Genomic DNA, 16,602 nt, shown 5'->3' on the forward strand with positions numbered 1-16,602 from the left:
GCAGTCCTGGAAATCAGGTTGGTCAGGGCCACTTTGTATTCAAGACAACCACCTGCCCCCTGTCAGGATGTGACCAACAAGTCCCAGGTCAGAGGCCCCAGCAGTCCCACCAGGGGAGCTGGATTGCTCACAAGCAATTTCTCCCTGGGGGTACAAGAGACAGAAGAAAGGTCACAGGCAGCTCCAGGAGCTACTTAGCTGCTCTTAGAGGTGCTGATCCCCAAGCTGTGGCAGCACATCAGTGTAGAGAGAGGTATCACCCTATATCCCCAAAGACCCAGAAACCAGCACCAGACATCTGAGCAGAGCAGCATCTGATAAGGAAGGGTCATAAGTTTTAGGGTGCACAGCTGCAAGCTAACAACAGTCTCCTATACCACTTCCAACTGAACCTAAAGGTACAGGCCAGCCCTAAACAATCCCACGATAGGAAACCAACCAGAAATAAGCCCCCCACATACATCAGCCTCATAGGTGAAGCCCAGCTCCCCCAGCAGCCAAGCAGAGCTGAGCGAGAATTAACAGTAGGTTCTGCCAAAGGCCCTGCACACAGAAAGGAAATACAAGGTGCTGAAACTGAGACATCCAGGGAAGGACACCAAGTTTGGGAAGGACACCAAGTTTAGGAAGGACCTGGGGTGTACAAAGACCTACCCACAGCAAGGAAAAGAGGAATGGCCCCTCAGCTGGAGCTTAAATGGCAGTGGGAGGACCCTGCTCAGGTTAATTAATTAATTAATTAAGGTTAATTAATTAAGCAGGGGCTTAATTAAGGGCCCCGCAGGGCTGCTGCCCTTCGCTACCTGAGAGCAGGTCATCTCTCTGGGAGAAATAGAGCAAAATCAGACAGTCAGTTTGGACAAAAATCCCTGGCTTTTTGGTGTATCTTCCCTCATGTTCCTTGTATAGTTCTGGGAGAGACAGCCAGCTCCCAAGACATCTTCGTTTCCCAAAACAATCAGTGAAGAGATCTTCCAAAGTCAAGAGGCTTAGTTCACTGCCCAGAATCAGGGAGGAGGGATGAGAATGAAAGGTTCTGATCTTAATTTGAAGGGTGTTGTTTAATTCCCAGCCCAGTTAGCCTACAACATAACAAAGTACTAACACAACAAGGTGGCAAACATGACGCTGTGGCATTACAAAAGAACTATGCCTTTCCCTTAGAAATATGTGCAAGCAGCTGGGAGGCAGTAACTGGGAGCAGAAGCTGGTGGCTCCTGAAGCCCTGCAGCCTGCAGCCCCCCAGACAGCTCCAGGGAAAGGAAGGGTCTGTCCAGCATAGGATTTACCAGCTACAATGCCAGGCTGGGTGACTTCCTGTCAGTTTGGAAAGGCCCCAGCCTTCACTAACCTCTGAAGTCCTCTGTCATTGGCTAGGGCTGGAGGCTTGGCTTCCATGCGTGAGACTTCTCTTTTCTCCTGGCACTTGTTCCAGCGAAGAGTTGTAGGAGGCTTTGTGTCTGTCCTTCAGGCACAATGAAAGAAGCAGTGTGTGTCCTTCATACATCCACACTCCTATGCACAAATCTGATTGTAGAAAAGAGGCACTAAAGCGATGTCAGAGAGACCGCTGGGCTTCTCTTTGTTCTTATCTTTCCCCTTGCTTAGTATTTTACTTGTGAGAGTCCTATGGACCCAGCCATGTGCTCTCCAGTGAAATTGCAGTTCCCAACATGTCTGTGTGCTCTCACAGCAGCTCTGACACATTCAGTGCCTGATCCAGTGCTGCTGTCAGTATATGTGACCCTGAGGGAACTTTCTGCTCTGCCTGAGATGTGGAAATGGATCATTATGGTTGGTTTTTTTACTCTGGCTTTGCTTTCAGAAACATCAGTTCCCAGATGTGAAGGCATGTGGCACCCAATAAGCTGAGCGGCCCTTGGAATGGGGAAGGTGACAGGCAGGCTGGAACTAGAGTAACTGGTGCAAGCCAGGACACTGAAGCCTGTTCTAAACCCTTTTTCCAGATATGGGCTCAGGGGGGCAGTTTTGAGGGTGCAAAACCCCAGCTCATCTGACTTCAAGAAAGGAGAGCAAGTCATGGGCTGTGGGCCTCAAATGAAGACACGTGTCCTTGGGCCTTAAGACCAAGAGTCATCAAACTCAGAGACTAAGACCTGTGTTTTCTGTACTTGAAAATGGAGATTAAGTCCTGAGTTTTCCAGACTTGAAAAAAGGTTCATGGAGCTGTTTTGGGGGCTCTAAAAATGAAACAAAGTCCTGTGTCTTTGGGGTTGGGAAAAGGGTTCCTGGGGCTGGGCTGTGGAGTTGGAGCAGAGACCAAGTCCTGCATGTTTGGTCTCAGAAATTGAGACTGAGTCATCTGTTTCTGAGCAGGAGGGTGGGAGGGATTGGGAAGATGTTGTGTTCCAGGCAGGCAGGAGGTGAGCAGGGTATATAGACCTCTACCAGGGGTGGGGGTTTGGTCATATTGGTCCCCAAAGTTTGAGACACCAGCCTACAACAGGCTGAACTCAATGTCTGAAAGAGTCTCTGGGGAAAAAGACACTTTTCATACTGTTTTTGTATGTCCAACTCTTTATTCAAGGTGTGTACAACAACTGGAATAGTCATTAACTCATTAGTTCACATTTAGACAATGCACAATTATGACAGCTCATATTTCTAAGACGGTGATTGATTTATGACCTTGCCAAACCCACACTGCTATAATGAGCAGAAGCTTTAATTAGCTTAAAGATGGGCAGGGCTACCCCCAGACAGAAGCAGAGCAGGCAGCAGCATTGTCCTCTGCACAAGCAGCCTGGCTTCTTCCTCAGAGATTCAGGGAACCCTGGGCAGGTCTCTCCTTGTCTCCTTTCAAGGGCAGAAATGATGTGTCCCAGCACATGCATGGTTCCTGCTGGGTAACTTGTGGGAGCAGTGCCACTGGCCCAGTTGCCCACACTCACCAAGGACAAATGCAAGACTGAACCTGCTCCTCCACCCCTGGGAAGGAAGGCACTTTTCCAGAAAGCAGCCAAACAGCATCTGCAATTTGATATGTTACACTTATACAATACTTTCTGTGCTTATTAACTAATTATTGAGTGTTTAATAATCAGACAATATTTATAAACTAGTAATTCATTACTATTTATATACTTGTAAGTTGATTATTCAATACATACTCAATATTAAACTATGCTACTTATAATCAAGTGATGGCAACAATTTATCTACAACCATGTCAAGAGCTCCCTCTGGCATGACAGCGAGTAGGAGTTGCACTCCTACCTCCATGAAGGTGGTAGGAGCCAGGCAGGATCAGGCAACACATGGGCAGTTGCCCAGCACAGGCCTTTTGCCTCTGCATTGGGCACATATCCAAAATATGCAGGAATATGAGTGGTGTGTTTCATTTTTATGAAGGTACTGTTGCCCTTACCAGTGTGACTTTCCAGTATCATTAAAATTAATAAGATGTTGATTAGCAAAGCAACAAGGAATAGCGGTAACTCTGTTACTTCTCAGCTTTTCAGTTTGCAGTCTCATATCTAGCAAACTTAAAAGTTGACTTAATCTAAGACTACTGTGTAGCGTAAGATATTGTTGCATCTATCAACACAGTGTAGAAATTTTAGGGAGGTGCAGGCTATGACAAATGCCATTTGAATCATTACTCAACTACACAATAAAGCCACAACATTTTTACATTTTACATAGTTGTTTAGGTATAACTAAGAGCGGGAAGCTGAATATGCAAGAAGAATACATGAAAGCTCCTGTGCAAATTCTAATTAATAATGAAGAAGAATGCAACTTCAAAAAACTAATAGTGTTTGTAATTGGAAAAAGCCCCTAGCAATCCAAAACAAATGCCCAAATAATGAAACAAATGAAGACACTGATGAAGTATTCAAACTTCAGGAGCAGATAGCCTTACAAAGTGATTCTGTAAGTCTCCATCAACTTCTAGGAAAATGCTCTAAACCCAAGCACTTTCATGGCGTACGAGGCTCTCTGGTTTGTTGTACCTCTGCAGGATTACACTCTACAAGACAACATTTTAAAAGAAGCAGCTGAACCTAGTCCTCAAGCTATTGATTTTAGTCATGTTCTTTCAAGAAAGTCTATGTAAGTACTGGAGAAATCTCTGGGGGGAGAATAATTAATAGTAAAATGTTGATTCTTCTGTAGTAGAAGAAATGTTGAAGGAAAATGGTTGTTTTGGGCAAACTCTGGCCAGCAGCTTAGCCCCACATACCTGCTTGCTCAGAATCAGAAGAGTAAAAGTGAAAAAACTTGTGGCTTGAAATAAAGACAATTTAATAGCTAAAGCAACACCATGGAAGGAAAGCAAAACAGGGAATTCATTCACTACTTTTCAGAGGTGGGCAGGTGTTCAGTCACACCCAGCAGAGCGGAGCTCCACCATGAGTGATACTTGGGAAGACAAATGCTGCATGTCACCTCTTTCCTTCTTCTTCCCCCAGCTTTTACTGCTGACTATGAGGACATGGTATGGGATATCTCTTTGGTCAGCTGGGGTCAGCTGCATTCCCTCCCAACTTCTCATGCACCCCCAACTTACTCAGCAGCAGGGCAGTGTGAGAGGCAGAAAAGGCCTTGATGTTTATAAGCACTGCTCAGCAGTAGCTAAAATGTCCCTGTGCTATCAACACTGTTTTCAAAACAAATACAAAATATAACCCTTCTAAGGTACTATGAAGAAAATTAACTCTATCCTGGCCCAAACTAATAAAATAGTAGAAGATAATCTTACCTATTTATAACTGAGGCTTAAGTGTTGCATTTCATGTTTCCCGAGGCTGACACTACAGCACATGCTTATAAGTCTCAGGTTAAAAGCTTCCTGTGAGGGAAAGGAAGACGGCAAAAATCTGAGCCTAAATGTAGCAATTGCAACTTTAAACATTATCTTTTCGTTGTTATAGGCCAGAGATGGAACAAAAAAATAAACAACCTCGTGAACAGCAGTTTAAGAATAATAGCTAATAAACTAAATAAAAGAATTAAAAACCCCACTTCTGAGCATGCTGTTAACATCTGAATCCTATGGAGTAAGAACTGAAATAGTCATTAACACCAGTTTTATCTTATTTTTAAATGTCTTCAATAAGTATTACAGGAGAGCAAGTAGTTAATTCCACCACATAAATATTAACAAGTATTCACTGCCTAACTTTGCTTTAATGATTTCCATTTTTACATATTTATATGAGGAGGAAAAGGTGCAACACTTAGTTTATGGCCATGACTGAAGTTATGGAAAGAAGAAAATAAGGTGTAAATTCAAGTGTCTCAGAGTCCATAAAAGAGAAACTCTGTTTGTGCCCACTATTAAATATGATCAAAATGACCTGATCGTGAATATGTTTGTGTAGAAATTGTCAAATATGTATATAAGTCTCTGTAGATATAATTTATGTATTTGCAAATGATATTTGAGTTGGAAGAAACAAGTGATTCAATTAAATCCAAATGTTTCTCACATGCAATCTGGTAAAGTATAATTTGTTATCATTAAGCTATTTTTGCAACTTCAGAAGTGAGAACTATACTTTCATATCTTTCAGAAAAATGTTACAGAAATTAATGGTCCTTAAATAGGTAAAAGGAGTAGGTAATAACAGATTAAAAGCAGTACTTGGCAGAGAGAAGAGCTTCCTCAATTAGAGATGTCAAAAAATCCTAAATTTGTAGTATGTGGGCATGTAACTTTATGAGAAAGTGTTATGAAATGACTAACCAGGTAATTGTAAAAATATAAAGTTATTCTATTCCTTTTCTACATGCCAGCCGTTACTTTCCCATCCTTTGAGCCAGATAGTAAAATGTGTAGTATGTCAACTTTGCAATATGACCCGTCTGAAGTTGCCACCCTCAGTGTACCCACGTTAGAAGAGACTCCACCAGTGACTGAACCTGTGAGAATCTGTGAACAAAAGGGGAACACTCAGCACTGTGCCCTCAGGGACAAAACTGTTTTTAGGAAGTTACTCTGGGTTATCCACTGTGCTAAAATGTTGGTCTACCAACTACAAGACATGGTAACCTCCCAAGTGCAACTCGTTCGGGCCTCTCAGCTGCACAGCTGTTGCATTTGGCCTTGTACCCTGTTGTAAACTGTCAGTAACATCTGCCACAGTGTGAACTGTATGTTGATGGTTGTATTACTGCATCCTGGCTGCTGTGTGTGCACAGTATGAGCTTTCATCCTAGCAGTGAGCAAGAACAGGTCAGTGGGTGGGCAGTAAGGCTGGGTGTTGTCAGAGTGTGCTGTGCTAGGGTCATTCCCGCTGATGAGCTGTGTAGGTCTTTGACCTGTGCCATGTGCTGTGCGTCTCCCCTTGGAGTCTCACCACCTTGTGCTGACAGATACTGAAGGCTGCACATGCTGGTGTTGTCATTAAGGTAAGAATTGTCCTTTCTGGTCTGGTCTGGTCCTGCGAGTTTACACACTTGTGCTAGGGAGCAAACAGAGTTTACAAGATACAGAAGATATACTAGTAGCTAATAGGTAGCCAATAAGTACTTCCCACCAATGCACCTACACAGACCTTAACAGCCAATTAGTGCTGCAACTTCTGTGCTGATAAAGCACAGTCAGCAAGATTAGCCTTGTAGGTGAGAGAAACCATTTGCAAGATTGAGTAGGACCTGATGAAACTAGGATGCTTTTCAAAAGCCTTAGCACTTGACTTTCAGCTTACAAAGATCTCTTTTATAGCATGTATTCAGGTCTGTTTTGTGTGTGCATGCCCCTCTTTTCTAAGAAGCCTTAACTCAGGATAATATAGTCGGAGGAACCTGAGTATGGCTGGCACAGGATAGAAAACACTGAATCAAAACCTGCCACCTAAAGAGTATTTGATACACCAAATCACCAGCAGCCCAGAAATTCAAATAGGAAGATCTGATAAACCTGACCAAAAATCCCACAGAATTCAAGTTTTCTCATACCAGGGCCAGGACTACCTGGCATTACCAGACGAATATGAAATGAAGCGGGACTTCCTCCTGTCTGGGTCTCAAGGAGTTTCATTTTGGCATGCAGATGGACTGCAAGGAAGCTGCAACAAAACCAGTGAAAACAAAACAAAAAGTCTTCGCCTGCACAATGTCTATTTTGGATATAATAAAAGTACTAAAAAATGAGAATTTCTACAGATTTCTTTCCCAAGACCTCTCTTCAACTTTCTGCATACAACAGACAATCTTCAAACTCTCAGGGTCAGGAAAAACTCCTTAAGATTTTTGCATATAAAAATGTTTCCTGAGTTAATTTGAAAGGAAAGTGTCAAGAGTATTTCAAAGAAGACTGTTGATTATTAGAGAAATTGCCAACATTTTTTAATTCCATTTTCATTTGACAGCCCCTTGAGTGCTACTGAGCTAGGTTCCTTTTCAGTAAAAGGAAACCATTCACTGAAGCGCAAAGATGAACATCAGCTTCCTGGGAAGCTTAAGCCAGATGGAGTGGTGGACATAGACACTGCCTGTCAGACTGCAGATGAGAAGTTTAAGGTGGGCTATCCCTGCATTTGGCTTTGAGGCAACTAATACTTGAGTTCAGAGAAAAAATTATGGGGTAGTAAGAATAACATTTTTTGGGTGAAATTCCCAAGTATTATTCATTACATGGATTTCTCAGTTCTCCTGTCACTTGGGCTGTAGTCAGTCAGATTCCGCCCACTTTCAAACATATTTAGGATCAGTATTTCAGCTTCAAGAAGTAGCTGAAATGCTATCTATTCACTCCAACAAACACATGAATGTGTTCGATATCCATTCTATGAAACACATCCATCACCCTGTCTTCATAGTAGCTCTTTGTGGGCCAAACTAACCACAAGATTTCTTTTCTTATTTTCACAACCTCAAAATAATACCCCGAAAGGAAAAACTCAAGGAGCTAGTCAGAACCTTATTTCTTAAATTTTTATTGTTATTAGGCTTAGCTATCCTTCCCCCCCCCCCCCCAATTATCCCAGTAGCTGTTTTGTCACAGCAAAGATGTCCAAAGTTACTGATGTCATTCTTCAAAACCTAGAAAACCTGAATATCTCTTTGGTGCCTCTAGCACTGCTGAAGGAGGTAAATATCCCTTCAAAACTGTGCCCCACCAAAATACTCTAAGAAGTAGCCATGAGACAAGAGGCTGATGAAGAGTTGCTTTATGTAAATGTTGCAGTCTGTGATGCAGTGAGATGTTCACGAGGGGAAGTGGAGGGGCAAATAGCAATTTCTTCACTCTCGTGACCAGTGACAGAACTAAAGAACACAGCATGAAGCTGAGTCAGGGGAGGTTTAGTTTGGATATCAGGAAAAGGTTTTTCACCTGGAGGGTGGTTGAACGCTGGCACAGGCTCCCCAGGGAAGCGGTCACAGCACTAAGCCTGACAGAGTTCAAGAAGCGTTTGGACAATGCTTTCAGGCACATGGTGTGATTCTTGGGGTGTCCTGTGCAGGGCCGGGAGCTGGACTCAATGATCCTGGTGGGTCCCTTCCAACTCAGTATATTCTATGTTTCTATGAACTAACCCCTTAGGCAGACTGCAAACAAGTAGAAATATCTCTCCTGTTCTGTACTCAGACAGGCAGTGGGTTACCTCTCCAGAAAAATAGTTGTCTCGCACAGGTCGTATTTCCTGTTTGCCGATAGGCATCCAGGTTCAGGCAAAATGAATGTCTAAACTATTTCTAGCTATTATCCTAGTGCCAGGCACATGCAGAATCACAAGGCGTCGTGTTTGCAGCAGTCCAACTCTGTTGTTTCCCTTTCTCCCACCAAAAAATAGCCAACCACACTCTCATGTTGAAGAATACAAATCAGGATGTATATTTAACTCCTCTCCCATGTGTATCTATGAAGGCATTACCTGTTTGAGGTGCAATTAGGTAGGTCATCTAACTTGTCTACCCCAATTATTTTTGCTTCTGCATTTGTGCACCACTTTAAAACTCTTTCTTGATTTTGCTGTATGAGATATGACACAGAAGGAATCTGTCATGCTTTGACCTTTCTAGAGGGATGCCTGTGTGTCTTCTAGTTCATGAAGGCAACTTTTTCCAATGTGAGAGGCCTGAACAAGATGTTGAACTTTGATGACAGGTTGCTACAAAGAGCGTATGATTTGTAGGGTGTCATGGCAGTTTAATTCTCAAAGTTGAGGGGATTTTCTTGCTAGCAAAACCTGCTTTCTTGTCTGACATGTGGGTTCTATGGACTTGATGCTGAAGACATTGAGTTGTACTCTCAAAAGGACTTACGCATTACTGATAGGATTTTTTCTCTTAATGATTTAAGTGTCTAAATTCTGTTTTTTGAAGTGATTTAGGCCAGAGTCAGGGAAGTATTTTAGAATCCAAAGTTATAAAGTAGCTCAGTAGAGGGATTATCAAAACAGCTCATATATGCTTTCAAATCTCCACCACTGGGACCATTTTGAAGAAATGCACTTGCCAACACCCTTGGGTTCCCTATAGTTTTCAAAAATTCAAGAGTTCCTGAGTAAGGAAGGGTTTATTTGAATATAGAGCACTAAAACAAATACAAATATTCTCTACAAGCAGCAGAATATGGTTGTGATTTGAAAAGGGGAGGGCAATAAGGTTTATTTTTTACAAAAATATGAAAACTTTCATGCAAAATATAAATTAATCTCTTTAAAATAGATAAACTAGTCTCTATTCATCACTTCTCTTCCCACGGACTCTTGGGGGAAAGTAACGATTGACACAGCTAGGCAGGGAGGAATTGTACCTGAAGGCTGGGTAGCCAAGGAGGCAGGATGCCTCCAAAACCAGGCAGCGTGTGACCATGGCATGTTATTGCCCACATCAGACCCAGAGAAAAAAAATCCCTGCAGCTTCCAAATCTATGATACACCCCTCTTCCCCATGAGAGTCAGACAGCTCAGCCAGGCACTAACTGGCTGTATTAGTGTGGGGCTGTGGGGTGGCATTGCCCTCCTGTACCATTTAATGTTCCCTGCTTTGAGTGCTTCACCAGCACTACAACATGCAGGTATTTGGGCTTGGAATTTGGGCATGACTTCTGTTCTCCATTTCAGGTTTTTGATACTTGAAAGTCCCAGCCTGCTCTGCTAGCAGCAACTCTTTGAATTGCTTATACATGCATTAATGGAAATATCTATCAGCTGTGACTGGAAAAAGTGCTGTGCTAAGTGCCAGTAAAAACATGTCCATGTATTTTTAGTCACCCTGGGATTAATTCCCAGGCAAGTCTTTGTTTACAATGTTATATTTACATGGAACAGCCACGTGGAATAGAGATATTCCTCCTGACAGCTGCTCTGCTTTCCTCAAAGCAGTGGAGGGAGGAATTGCTTCAAAATCATACCTGCTACATTTCTGTCTCCCTCCAAACATCATCAGAGGTGCAAAGGTGACAGCTACCCCAGTGCAACCCCTCTGCTTCTCACAGCTCACGTTGGTAGGCTGGGGACACGTGTTGCCATCTCCTGCCAGGAATGCCCCAGAGACCTCAACCCCACCCCTGGAGAGACATGGTCTAGATGTTGCCCCATCACTCACCTCTCAGCACTATGAGGCTTGCAAACAGTGTGTCCCTTCATTCATCTGAGGGAAGCCACTTGTTTTAAGGTGTGTTCATTGGCCTGCCCTTGCTCTCCAGTATGTTCATTTAGGACACTGTCATTTCCTAGAGCAGAAGACAAAAATAAATTGAGTGTATCAGCAATAAACATGACATCTTTTGAAACTGCTGATCTTCATTTTATATATCGGAATTTTTAAAAGCAACTGCTATTTGCTCTTCCCCTGACTCCTGTTAAGTTCTGATCTCTGAGCCCCCTTTGATCTCATTCACAGGCTTGGTGTGCAGGAAGAGTTTCTTTCAATTTTCCTGACTGCAAATACAAGGTCAGAGACTCTTCTAGCCATCTCATTTCCAGAGAGGCAAAACTAGTCAGGCCAGCATTTTGGAAGACCCCCCCATCAATACTTTGGTCCTACACTGAGGAGTCCAGCTCTTGAATAATGTCTGGCAACTGCAGCTTCTCTTAAGGTGATGTAGAAGAACCAACCACCATGCCAGCAACTTTTACAAGACCTTTGCTAAAATAGTCATTCATAGCTGTGCCTGCCTCGGTGGATCACTACAGATATCATAATTGCTGAGGAACAGAGATGAACATAACATGTGCCCTGTGGATATTGCCTTTTACCATTGTATTTTTCTGTGCAGGATTGAGGTGTTGTTAGTAAGCAAGGGTGAGGACAGCTGTATATCTCTGGATTCTTCTCATTAAATAAGGCAAGATAAGAAGCAAAGCCTCACTTTAACCTGTCCCTTTGTCACGCCAGCAGGAGAACAAGCACACTAGACTGCCTTGTTCCCGCAGAGAAACCCATGAAGCAGTACACTGAGAGAAGTGCAATTGCCTAAAAGGATGCAGGTAGTCCAGACCAGTGGCTGAACTATTCCCCTGTTGTCATCCTGCCTTTACTTCATGCTGGGGACACAGGGCAGGGACGTATCACCCACAATCACAGCCTGTATTGCACATTTTAGAAAAAGTTTCCCTGCAAAGGAATTTTTCCCCCTACTTTGCCAACATAAGTGTAGCCAGCCAAATGTTCAATCTTATTCTAAAAAGCCTGACATCTGACCCTGTTGAAAATTTAACAGTTTTTTTCTTCCAAGTTATGCTGAGCTGCATAATAGAAGGGACGTTGTCAAAAGTTGCCATAGAAATGGGGAAAGAAAGCAAAAAATATTACAAAGAAAGATAACAGATGACACTGGGGCATGTGAGGTCATAAAACCCTGTCCCCCATCCTGCTGAGCAGGATGAAGTGACCTAAGCCTCTACAGGACTGAGGCAACTTAGAGAAATACAGAATAAACATCTGAAAATCCCTGAAATGCAATAAGTGAGTTTGCCAGCTTCAGCAAGCAGATCAACACTGCAAATATTCCCAGATCCATCTTCCTTGAGTTAGGCTTCCCAGTCCAGAATTCAGTTCCCTCAAAGAACATTAGCTGTGATTTATCTGCCTGAAATACACCTATTTCCCTTGGTATAAATGGGCTTCAAACGCATTTTTCTTGTTCAAGTGAGCAGACCAAATTTCTCCACATGGAGATTGGAGAGTTCCTTCTCTAGTTAGCCAGGCCTAACTTTATGTTGATCATAAAGTTTGTGAAATCATTCCTCCCCAGGTGATTACTACAGGTTAATTACTTAACACAGAAATTATTTCTAAGCTGTTCTGCAGGTGACTTTTTGCAGAAGATTCAATTGATTCCTGCATTCACAAAACTTCTTGGCACTGGGAACTTCATCTTCCTTCAAGTAATCAAATCCACAGGACAAACCTCTAATTTCCTTTTTGTGCTGTGCTGGGACCACTGCAGTCCACCTTTCTTTAAAACTCCCAAGGAATGTCTTAGTCTTCTAGAGATATGAAGAGAAAAAAGGTGTTTTCTGGGAGTAAATATGACTTGTAGACAGGTATATGGCCTGACAGATGATTTCAGTTGTGGTAAAAGGAGTGTGGAAGGCTTATTGCCAAACAGGAACAGTCTACAGAAGCTCTGAGTTTCATCACAGCATTTCTCAACAACTGTGAGGGGTACCTAGCACACCAGCAGGACTTCGTGTTTTCAATGTCAGATTAAAATGGAGAAACACTCCATCAAACCAATGGCAACAGATCGTAGGAATGAAATTGGAAGAAGTGACTGGGTTTGGGCCTTTTTGTGTGCAGAAATGTCTGGGTCTGCACTTAAGGCAGCATGGGGGATGAGATAGAGGAGGACTAGCCCACTGAACAGTGGACACTGGGTCCTGAGACAGGGAATACCAGCAGAAGACATGAAATTGTAACATGATTAGCTAGACTGGCCTATCTGCTACTGCAGGGACAGGCCAACCAGGCTACAATTTCAACATAACCATCTAGTATGGCCAAAATGATGGATCAATATAAATGTCCTCTCACTTGGCATAAAAAAAGTAAAATTAAAAAAGGACCACTCTTAGCACTTTCCACTTCCACTGCTATTAGAAGCAAATAAGCATATATCATAGCAGCATTAGGTGCCTAGCATTCAGGTTAGCCATAGAAGGAGCAGGATTCAGCAGTCACTTGTATATGCTCCTTACCTCCCTTTCTAGTTTTTTTGCCACTCTCCAGTTATTAGATTCTGTGCCCTACTACATTTCAGAAAAAGTATTAAGCTATTCCAAATTTAACTTGAAAATTAAAGCAAAGTAAAATGACACTGAGAAATCCTAAGTACTTTTGCTCCCAAATGTATTTCTCACAAGCAGATTTTACTGACTTAAGTACTGTATGCATGAATTCTGGCCATGTGATTTAATAAATGCCCCACAGATTGGTTTCAGTTTGTTTGTTTTCCTCCTAAAGGACTGCGCTGCCACTGCCTTCAGTTGAAGAGGATTTCAGCAATTCCAGTGCAGAGCTAACTCTAAAGCTGTTTTTTGCTGATAGCAGAAGATCTGTAGTCCTCCTTACGCTCACCTGTAATTCAGATAAATGTCCTGTGCTCCTAGATAAGCACAAAGTAAAGCATTTTCTATCAAAGAATGCTTTTGGGAAAAAATGGTGATCTGGTAATACTACAGTATTTTTTTTGGACAAAGAACCTTTCTGTTTGCCTTCATTTTTTTTTTTCTTATGCCAGAGTGGGTCTAGGGAGGGAACAAGGTGCAAGATGGTAACAATCTAGACATCTCAGGTTGGCATGGTGGGTTGGATCTGGGGTTTTTTTTGTTGTTTTGTTTCCTTAGACAAATACTTCTGCATTCAATTCCAAGTGACTGTTCCTTTCCAAAAGTTCCTTTACATCATACATTTAAATGTCTTAAAACTTCAGCCAAATACCAAAAAAATAATAGCAATTTAGAAAAAAAAAAAAAAGGGAAAAGTTTACTCTAAAATATTTTAGTTGACTAAAACTTGGTATTCTCTGTCTATTTGGTATCAACCTGAAACAGAGTTTTTCTTTTTATTCCTGAGTACATAGGGACTGATGTGTCTCTACCCTTCTGTTGTGTGTCTACCCATTTCCAAGCAGAATTGATTAAACGACCCACAGGATCACAACTGAATTAACAGGCTCTGTCAAAATATGAGGAGATTCATTACCCCATTGGCAATTAGTTGCACATTTTTTCATCTTTCCTGTTTAATGTGAGAACAAGACAGGACCTGCAACAGACATCTGTCTAAGCTGAACCTGCCACAATAAATGTCCAGAGCTAAATGTAAAAGAGAGCTTATGAACAAAGCATCTTGTTTTGAATCACTGAGAGGTCCTAGTAACAGGCTGCTATCATGCCAGTTCCTTTAAGCTGCACCTGACATCTCCCTCTTGTCTAAACAACTGAGATTTTCAGGACAAAAAAATGATGGACAATGAAGAATAAAAATGCTGAATCAGAAGCTTCAGTAGTACTTTCATAGTCACTCAGCAAGGCTGAGCTTTAAAAGGCAAAAATCTGTCAGCAGAGAAAAACAAACAATACCCTCTGAATTTTTAGGGAAAGCTAATGAAAGTGAGAAAGATCTTGCACACAGGAGAGGGAGCACATGGATGTTGAGCAGGAAGACGATGAGCCAGTGTCAGTTGAGTGGAAAACATTTCACTGCCTGCATTTGGCACTGAAACTTTAGTATATTTGACAGGTCATTTTTACCAGCTTTCCTCAAATAAGGGTCAAACTATTCTAATTTCTTTTTTGTGAATACACAAGCATGAGTGCACACGACTGTTTCCATGTGTTGCCTTCAAGATACACTTAACAGAAGTTTTTAAAAACATCTGTAGAAAACAGGACTGAAAAGCAAAAATATCTGCTCAAGAAACAAAGTGCTGAGAAATTTCAGTCTACGGTGGAAACATCAGTATTAATTTGGGAAAGACAATAGATGTAATTTTGGTGAAGGCAAGAAAAATTAATATCACCATCATCTGTGTAAGATTTCTGCTGTCCACAACAGATATACACCAAATCCTTTCGTCCCAAAGTTAAAATTCACAAAATTGCACATGCCTCCCCTTAAACTGCAGCTGCAGAAAGAGACTAAGAAATACCTAAATCCAGACAGCAGCAGTTACTTATGGGTGATTGATTCCCAGCCCTACATTTGCTTTAGACGCAGATCAGTATAATCCAGGTGAGTAGAAAGGAAGCACAAGGTGAAAAATTCTCAACTTTTTGTTCAGAGAGATATGTCCTACCTGTCATTGGGTAGGCAGCCCACAATCCTCTCCCTAAAGGGATTGAGGAATGCAGTCCCGCTGCCTTGCAGGGAGCCTCATGCTCTCAAATCTCCTGAGCACTTTGGAAAAAATCACCTACAGAAACATTAAGCCTTTGCTTTTGAAACTTCTTCTTAAGAGATCTGAAGGCTCACTTCCTATTAATTTTAATTCATTTCAAAATCTCTGGAAAGCCAGCAAACCTGGTTCCCAAGAGATCATCTGAGTGGGGACAACTTTGCACACACAGCCATCTCTGAAAGCGATTTGTCAGCTGCCACAGATGTGCAAGATGTACCCATGCTGCCATGACCAGCTTGGCTTCAGAGAGGCCTCTGGTGCTGCAAGAACAACAGAAGTTACCTAATATTGAATATTTTAGATTATCTCATCAGTTAACAAATGACTAATGGGAGATAAGCCTTTTGGCATTTTTTCTCTAGTTGTGAGCACTGAACTCTTGGGAAACTGATGCTGGGATATCTCAGAAATGGTTCTTCCCAACACTGTGCTGCAGCATCCCCTCAGGTAAATGTACAGCCACCCTCACCTTCACACTGATGGTACAATTGTACCCTGCAGTGTCACCCTTAACAGCACAGCTTGATACAGCCCCTAACAGACAGATTCAAGCTCTGGGAGCAATACAGCCGCCCTTTTATAAATCCACCACCCCCAGAGTGGGAGCTTGACCCGCACTGAGCCTTCAGGCCTTGCTGCAAAACCATGTTAACACATAACCATATCCATCTGAGGGGCAGGGGTTATTAAGGGAGACCAAAGTCATGCTCTACTGAGAGGAAAAAGCCCATCCCACTTATCAAAAAACCGGTGCAGTCCCACAAGTCAAAGTGCAGCCCCAGAGGCAAGACAAAAATGTCTACACATCTCCCTTGATAATGGGTCCAACACCATTTCTAGGATTATGGATAACCACTCTCCATGGTGCTGTTATATGGAGAGAACAGCATGCTTCAAGGAGACTCACAGAAAACATTACAGAAAATATAGAACTTAATAAAAACAAGGTCAAGAATTTTGGTAGCCGATAGCCCAACTGCAGTCAAATTCACAAAAATAATTTTTGATGCTTTACATGTATGAAGAAAATAAACAAATATTCAGTAAACGTAGTAGCTAAGAAGCAAGGCTCAAACATCTAAATACTTGCCAAACTGTGAAATAAGTTACCCTTTAACCTTTGTCTCTATTTTATATGCTTTATAGCTATAATTTGTAGCAGAGATAGATGTATCTGTCCTAGTTGTTGCTTGAAACATAGCATTATCACTACATAAAATACATTTGAAAGGAGTCAATTAAGATTTTTTAGAAACCATGCCCCAAAACTAAAGCCA

General features: G+C 42.0%; 1 long non-coding RNA gene across 1 annotated transcript in view; it reads right to left on the reverse strand.

Annotated features, from left to right (window-relative positions):
* Positions 1–1,395: 1,395 nt before the first annotated feature.
* Positions 1,396–16,602, reverse strand: part of LOC127471996 (uncharacterized) — a 115,605-nt gene continuing 100,398 nt past the window's right edge. The window contains exons 7-10 of the long non-coding RNA XR_007904830.1: positions 10,525–10,651; positions 4,727–4,816; positions 2,913–2,991; positions 1,396–1,527 (exon numbers count right to left, since the gene is read on the reverse strand). This is a non-coding gene — a long non-coding RNA (uncharacterized LOC127471996). The remainder of the gene's footprint in view (positions 1,528–2,912; positions 2,992–4,726; positions 4,817–10,524; positions 10,652–16,602) is intronic.

The sequence above is a fragment of the Manacus candei genome, unplaced genomic scaffold (assembly GCF_025592945.1).
Source record: "Manacus candei isolate 608988 ecotype Guabito, Panama unplaced genomic scaffold, ASM2559294v1 h1tg000028l, whole genome shotgun sequence".
NCBI lineage: Eukaryota > Metazoa > Chordata > Aves > Passeriformes > Pipridae > Manacus > Manacus candei.